We start from the raw sequence: 7,850 nt of genomic DNA on the forward strand, positions 1-7,850 counted from the left end.
GCGTAGCGTTACACGGACAGAATTTCAACTTACACACTTACAACATTCGCTAACATACCCTTATTATTATTAAATTAAAATTAAAATTAAAATTAAAATTAAAATTAAAATTAAAATTAAAATTAAAATTAAAATTAAAATTAAGATTATATATATATATATATATATATATATATATATATATATATATATATATATATATATATATATATATATATATTACGTGAGAGATAGAGAGAAAAAGGTGTAATACATTCGACCAAAAACTGCGAAATTTATAGATGTGGCCAGCCTTTTAGGCTCATGCGATAGCATGAAATATGGGCATCCTGGCCATGCGATCGCATGGCCAGCTGGATCAGCTCACATGTTCTTATTTTCTAGTTTGCCGACGTTTTTAATATATAATATATATATATATATATATATATATATATATATATATATATATATATATATATATATATATATATAATTTTAAGAATTAATTATATATTATATTATATTCATGTGCATAGTTGACTTGTAATTTTTAGTCCGTTGCGTCGAGCATTGAGAGTTGACTCTGGTCCCGGTTCCGAATTTTCGAACGTCCTTTCGTACAATTTAATATCTTGTATTTTGCGTTTTGCAGCTTGTACTCTTGTAACTTTTAGACGTTTCTCATCAATAATTTGAACCTCTTGGATTGTACTTTGTACTTTTGAGCTTTTTGGTCATTTGCGTCTTCAATTCGTCGAATCTGTCTTTTGTCTTCACCTTTTATTATTTAAACGAATATCACTTGTAAATAGAACAATTGCAACTAAAAGCTTGTCTTTCTTGAGGGATAATGCTATGAAATATATGTTCGTTTTTAGCATTATCAGTAACGGTTCTTGATGGTAAGTTTATTCAACTCTCGATAGTCGATACACAACCTGAATGTACCATCTTTCTTCTTGAAAAACAGAACAGGAGCTCCCCATGGTGATGTACTTGGTAGAATGAAACCACGCTCTAAAAATTCCTGTAACTGACTTTGTAATTCTTTCATTTCGCTGGGTGCGAGTCTGTATAGAGCACGAGCTATTGGTGCAGCTCCTGGTACAAGGTCTATTTGAAATTCAACGGATCGATATGGGGGTAATCCCGGTAATTCTTTCGGAAATACATCGGAAAATTCTTTTGCGACGGGAACATCACTGATGTTCTTTTCTTCAAGTTTAACTTCCTCGATGTGTGCTAGAATGACGTAACAACCTTTTCTTATTAGTTTTTGCGCCTTCAAACAACTAATAAGATTTAACTTCGCGTTGTTCTTTTCTCCGTACACCATTAAAGGTTTTCCTTTTTCACGCATAATGCGAATCGCATTTTTGTAACAAACGACCTCTGCTCTTACCTTCTTCAACCAGTCCATGCCAATTATTACATCAAAACTCCCTAACTCAACTGGTATTAAATCAATCTTAAACGTTTCATCACCCAATTTAATTTCTCTATCTCGACATATATTATCTGCTAAAATTAATTTACCATTTGCTAATTCGAGTAAAAATTTATTATCCAAAGGCGTCAATGGGCAACTTAATTTAGCACAAAATTCTCTACTCATATAGCTTCTATCCGCACCCGAATCAAATAAAACATAAGCAGATTTATCGTCAATAAGAAACGTACCCGTAACAAGCTCCGGGTCTTCCTGTGCTTCTCGCGCATTAATATTGAAAGCTCTTCCACTGCCTTGCCCATTAGTATTCCCCTGATTCGGGCAATTTCTAATAATGTGACCTGGTTTTCCACATTTATAACAAACAGTGTTGGTATTACTTGCTCCGACTGTGACGACCCGTAAATTTTCGACCAAATTTAAATTTAATCTTCATATGATTTCGATACGATAAGAAAAATCTATAATATTGAGTCTCGAAAATTTTGAAACTATGTTTATATATTCAATTGACCTTCGACTGTTCCCAACGATTCACGAACAACTATTTGTAAATAGATTCATATATATTTAAGTATGTATATATAAATGTACATGAATATTAACTGTAAATATATAAGATTAAATATTAAAGTTATTTATTTGAAAACATATATTTAATGTATTTAACTATATAATAAAACCTGAATCTATATATATATATAAAGTATATTAAAAATAAATATTAAATGATTGTAATACTCATCTGATGTTCCGATTGATATTAAGCAAGTTAAATTCAAACATATGTAATTTTAAAATAAACGGTGATACAAAAACGAGTTCTATAAATTTTAGGCTTATTAAAAATGAATTTAGGAACTATTTGTTAAGTTTTAACAATTTTTATATTTTACCCATAAATGAGAGGGACGATTGATGTAATTTTTATTTATTAAATTAATGATTGAATTCTATACCATAATGACCAAAATAAATAAAGATGATTACTCTAAAAATTTGGAATTTTTCCAAAGATTTTTTATTCGCCACTAATTAACAACGAAGCCCGATATAAGACTGTGAAATTCTGTCAGTAGAGTGAGTTAAAAATGAGGGCTGGTGCTATATCCATTCTTTTACTGTATTTGCTTTATATCATTATCATAGTACATATTTATGATTATATATTTATGAATATGATATATAATATTACTAGTAGTATTATCTTCCACAATCAAACACACAACAATATTCAATTAAATTGGGATGTGAACTAATAAAGGAAAAGAGCCTAATGGCTATACTATGCCCGTTCTTTTCAATCTCAAATATAAAGTATCATATATCATAATTTTATATACATAACATTACATACACATGTCATATAAAGAATTATATATATAATGCACATAGATATGAAAACTGAAAAGATATATACTACTTCTTCTTCAACCTCTTATACGCCACCACCACCTTGGTTCACTTATCACCGTCCAACCACCACCGCCACCCTTCATCCCCACCGACCACCTCACCATCACCATCATCTAAACCGCCGGCAACCCCAAAGTTTCTGATTTTTTTTAGGGTTCGACACCTACCACTCTTCTTCCATCTCCACCACCATGACCCACCTTTCATCTCCACTCTAAGCAACCACCGTCTGCCATCTCATGCCACCGCCACTAATACATCACGCTCTCTTTCTCTTTCTATCTATTACCGTTTGGAAAACCTCAATAAAACCACCACCATTTACGTTTTCTGTTTCTGCTAATCGATCCATTAATAATCACCACCACATCCGCCACCTTCCACCGTGATAACCACCGGATACAACCCTACCACCACTGGCCACCCTAATTCGCCTTTATCTCTTTTCTCTCTCTATTAAGATTGATCATGAATCACCCCCATCACTCACCATTTATTTCTGTTGTTGTCTCTTAAACGTATCTTCACAAAAGAAACCAACTGCAACCAATTGGTCTTTTTTTTTGTTCGTTACCGCCACCTTACATATATATATATATATATATATATATATATATATATATATATATATATATATATATATATATATATATATATATATATATTCGTTTTGTAACAATATCGAGTGAGTGAGGCTGGGTTTCTGTTTTAAGGCTGAACGAGGAGTGAAAATCGTTTGATGATGATGAGTTTAGGATGTTATGATGATTACGTGAGATTAATATCGTAAACGGATACATAAATGAAGATGATGAATGTGAAAGATGATGAATAGTTCTGGGTTTCATTTTGGAGAGGAAGAAGAGAAAATAAAATGGGTTATAAAGTTTTAGATTGTGATTATTACAGAAAATAAATAGTAGCGTAATGGTTTAGAGTGTTGATGTTTAAACAAGAGGTCCTGAGTTCGAACCCAGGCCACTACAATATTTTTTTTTATCAAGAGAATCAGTTGGGCCAAATAAATAAATTGTTGTTGGATCGAATTGTAGTTGGGCCGATGCAACTTGGGTCAGTTCTTACTAGTTAGGCCGAAACTGGGTTATATTTACATAATTTCGGTATTAAGTCAAGAAAACAGCAAACAGTTTAATGGTTGGGGGTGTTTGTGTGGAACGAGAGATCTTGGTTCGAACTTGGGCATAGGCATTTATTTTGGAACTTTTTCTTCTTGAAAGGTAGTTATTATTATTATTATTATTATTATTATTATTATTATTATTATTATTATTATTATTATTATTATTATTATTATTATTATTATTATTATTATTATTATTATTATTTGCATTAGTATTATTATTAGTAGTATTATTATCATTATAGTTACTACAATAAATATTAATATCATAGTTATAAGTATTATAATAATTATTATCATTATTATTATCATCATTATTTTTATTACCAGTATTATCATTATTATTATTTTTACAACAAATAAATATTATGCATATAAAATTAAACTTATAACAAACATATGTTTTTTTTAAAAAAACATTCATATATAACAAATGATGTATTTTAATATAATATTAATCTTATATAAATATTAATATAACTATATAAATATTAGACATTTTTAAAGATACATACAAATTAAATATATATAATATATAATTTAAGATATAACAAATTTGTCCGATTACAAATATATGTATTAATATATATAAATGATATAGGTTCGTGAATCCGAGGTCAACCCTACACTTGTTCAATGTCGTCATATGTATTTTTACTACAAAATACAATAGTTGAGTTTCATTAATCCCTTTTTAAATGCTTTTGCAATATATATTTTTGGGACTGAGAATACATGCGCTGTTTTTATAACTGTTTTACGAAATAGACACAAGTAATTGAAACTACATTCTATGGTTGGATTATCTAATCGAATATGCCCTTTTTTATTAAGTCTGGTAATCTAAGAATTAGGGAACAGACACCCTAATTGACGCGAATCCTAAAGATAGATCTATCGGGCCCAACAAGCCCCATCCAAAGTACCGGATGCTTTAGTACTTCGAAATTTATATCATGTCCGAAGGAGGATCCCGGAATGATGGGGATATTCTTATATACATATTGTGAATGTCGGTTACCAGGTGTTCAATCCATATGAATGATATTTTTGTCTCTATGTACGGGACGTATGTTTATGAGAAATGGAAATATGAAATCTTGTGGTCTATTAAAAGTTATGAAATGATTATTTATGATAAACTAATGAACTCACCAACCTTTTGGTTGACACTTTAAAGCATGTTTATTCTCAGGTATGAAAGAAATCTTCCGCTGTGTATTTGCTCATATTAGAGACCATTCTTGGATTCATTCATGACATATTTCAAAAGACGTTGCATTCTAGTCGTCGAGTTCATCAAGATTATTATTAAGTCATTTATAGTTGGATGTATTATGAAATGGTATGCATGTCGTCAACTTTCAATGAAATGAAAGTTTGTCTTTTAAAAACGAATGCAATGTTTGTAAAATGTATCATATAGAGGTCAAGTACCTCACGATGAAATCAACTATTGTGATTCATTTGTAATCGATGTGGACTTCGTCCGGATGGATTAGGACGGGTCCTTTCAGTTGGTATCATACCGGTGGTCTTAGCGAACCAGGTCTGCATTAGTGTGTCTAACTGATAAGTCGTTAGGATGCATTAGTGAGTCTGGACTCCGACCGTGTCTGCATGTCAAAAGTTTTGCTTATCATTTCGTGTCGAAAATTCCTGCTTATCATTCTTAGGGAATCACTTGCTTATCATCCTTAGTTTAGACACATTTTATTGCATTGATTGCATGATTAGTGTATAGACAAAATTCATATCTTAGCGTATCTGCTAATTCATATCTTAGCGTATCTGTTATTGTTACCTTTGCCTGACAGATTCCATAGATTCCTCTGTAATTTATGAGATTTTAGTATTTTATATGCATATGTAAATTATGTAATGCAGGATACTAATCTACATCCTATAATCTATTTCTTATCGAAAATCCTTCATCTGATCGTACGAGATGAATACTACAACCAGTTCGAGTCCCTCAGATTACAATAGCTATTCCGGTAGTTATTCCGACAGCTATTCCGACATAGATGTTCACCTAAGCTCCGAAAACAGCGTCATCGGCATGAATCAACCAATCAGCCATTATCAATTCCTCCGATGGGTTCGTAGTCGACTTAATTAATGGAAACGCACAGAAGGTAATCCCTTCCTCCAACCGAATTCACTTCTTGACAATGAACCTGAAGCGTTTACCGGTGAACCTGTTCGAAATACCATTTTCAGTCTCATTTCCAGGGTAACTCGACAAGATTATATTCTATCCATAATTCTGAACCTTATTCATCCGCTCGTTCCAATCGACAATCATCCTGGAGTAATAAGTCAACTAACTTCGCGCTCGAATAATCAATTCGGAGAATGTGGTGCAAAATGTACCAGCTTCAGCAACATGACCGGCACCAACAGTACCATCAGTAACAGCACCAGTACCATCAACAATCCATGCCTCAACATCTTATTATGTACTTCGAGTATAATCATCGTTCTATGTATCATTCTACATCGATTATCTTCGTCCATCATGGCGATTACGTAATCACTAATGTTGTAGATATTATGTACTCTAGTTCTAGCCGTAAGCCTAATGAGTTTAATATGGCATTGACTCATTAAATCCATGATTACGTCTGAAGAAAATATATATGTATATATATTGTTTCATAAAGACTGTAATTAAAAATTCTCTTGTACAAACTGTTAATGGTGAAAATATTTTAACGGGTAGGTAATACCCGAGGAATATTTAAATTTCACTTTAATAAGTTACACTGTACATTCTTCGAAGCTGATTCAACAGTCATTTACTATCCTATTTACATCTACAGAGATACGTATCTGTTCACCGCAGAATAACCATTTTCATTCAATTTTAAATTTGGATTTTGACCTATCAGAATCCAACAAGTGGCATAATAAAGAAATAATGGACACAATAAAAATTGATTAGAAACAGACTAATTGACAATATGAAATTTTGTTAAGAAACCACGCTAACAAAATCCTAGCTAACTGTTCCTAGCTAACTGTTAATTCCATATTACATTTTATATATCGCAATTTAATTATCGCAATTTTAATTCTCGCAATTTTATTTAACGTCATTTAATTTCTGTTATTTACTTTACGCACTTTATTTATTGTCATTTAATTTCTGTATTTATTTTTCGCACCTTAAATATCGGGACACGTATACAAGGTTTTGACATATCATATCGACGCATTTATATATATTATTTGGAATAACCATAGACACTCTATATGCAGTAATGATTGAGTTCTCTATACAGGGTTGAGGTTGATTCTACAATAATATATATAATTTGAGTTGTGATCGAGTCTGAGACGTATACGGGTCACGACACGTATTAATTAATTCGAATATTATATATGAATTATTGAAATGCTAACTGTGGACTAGTAACTGTGGACTATCAACATTGGACAATTAAAATGAATTAAAATATTGATTATAACATATGAAACTAAACAATTCTTCAAGTTTGCCACTTGATTTCATCTTAAACCTCATTTGTATCTTGACGATTATAATCTGCGTTCAAACCTTTCATGATTCTTGAAAACATCTCAATCGATAGGATGAATCAACCGCACTTCATATACGGAAGGAAAGATTTTTGGTATATAGTTATGCACCTGAGAAACTCTCGGCAACTGAGTAAAAGTTTAACACGTAGCCGCATCAGATCCTTTGGTATTTATTAGCAAAAATAACTTTGCGATCCCTTTTCAAAGTAGCAAATTTTGTCACAGCTCCAGCAAGTCAACTTCGACTTTTCAGTTGGACAAGCCTTATTATAATCTTGATTTATAAGCTTGCCTTTCGTCATTGTTACCGAGGAA

The sequence above is a fragment of the Rutidosis leptorrhynchoides genome, chromosome 1 (genome assembly GCF_046630445.1).
Source record: "Rutidosis leptorrhynchoides isolate AG116_Rl617_1_P2 chromosome 1, CSIRO_AGI_Rlap_v1, whole genome shotgun sequence".
Taxonomy (NCBI): Eukaryota; Viridiplantae; Streptophyta; class Magnoliopsida; order Asterales; family Asteraceae; genus Rutidosis; species Rutidosis leptorrhynchoides.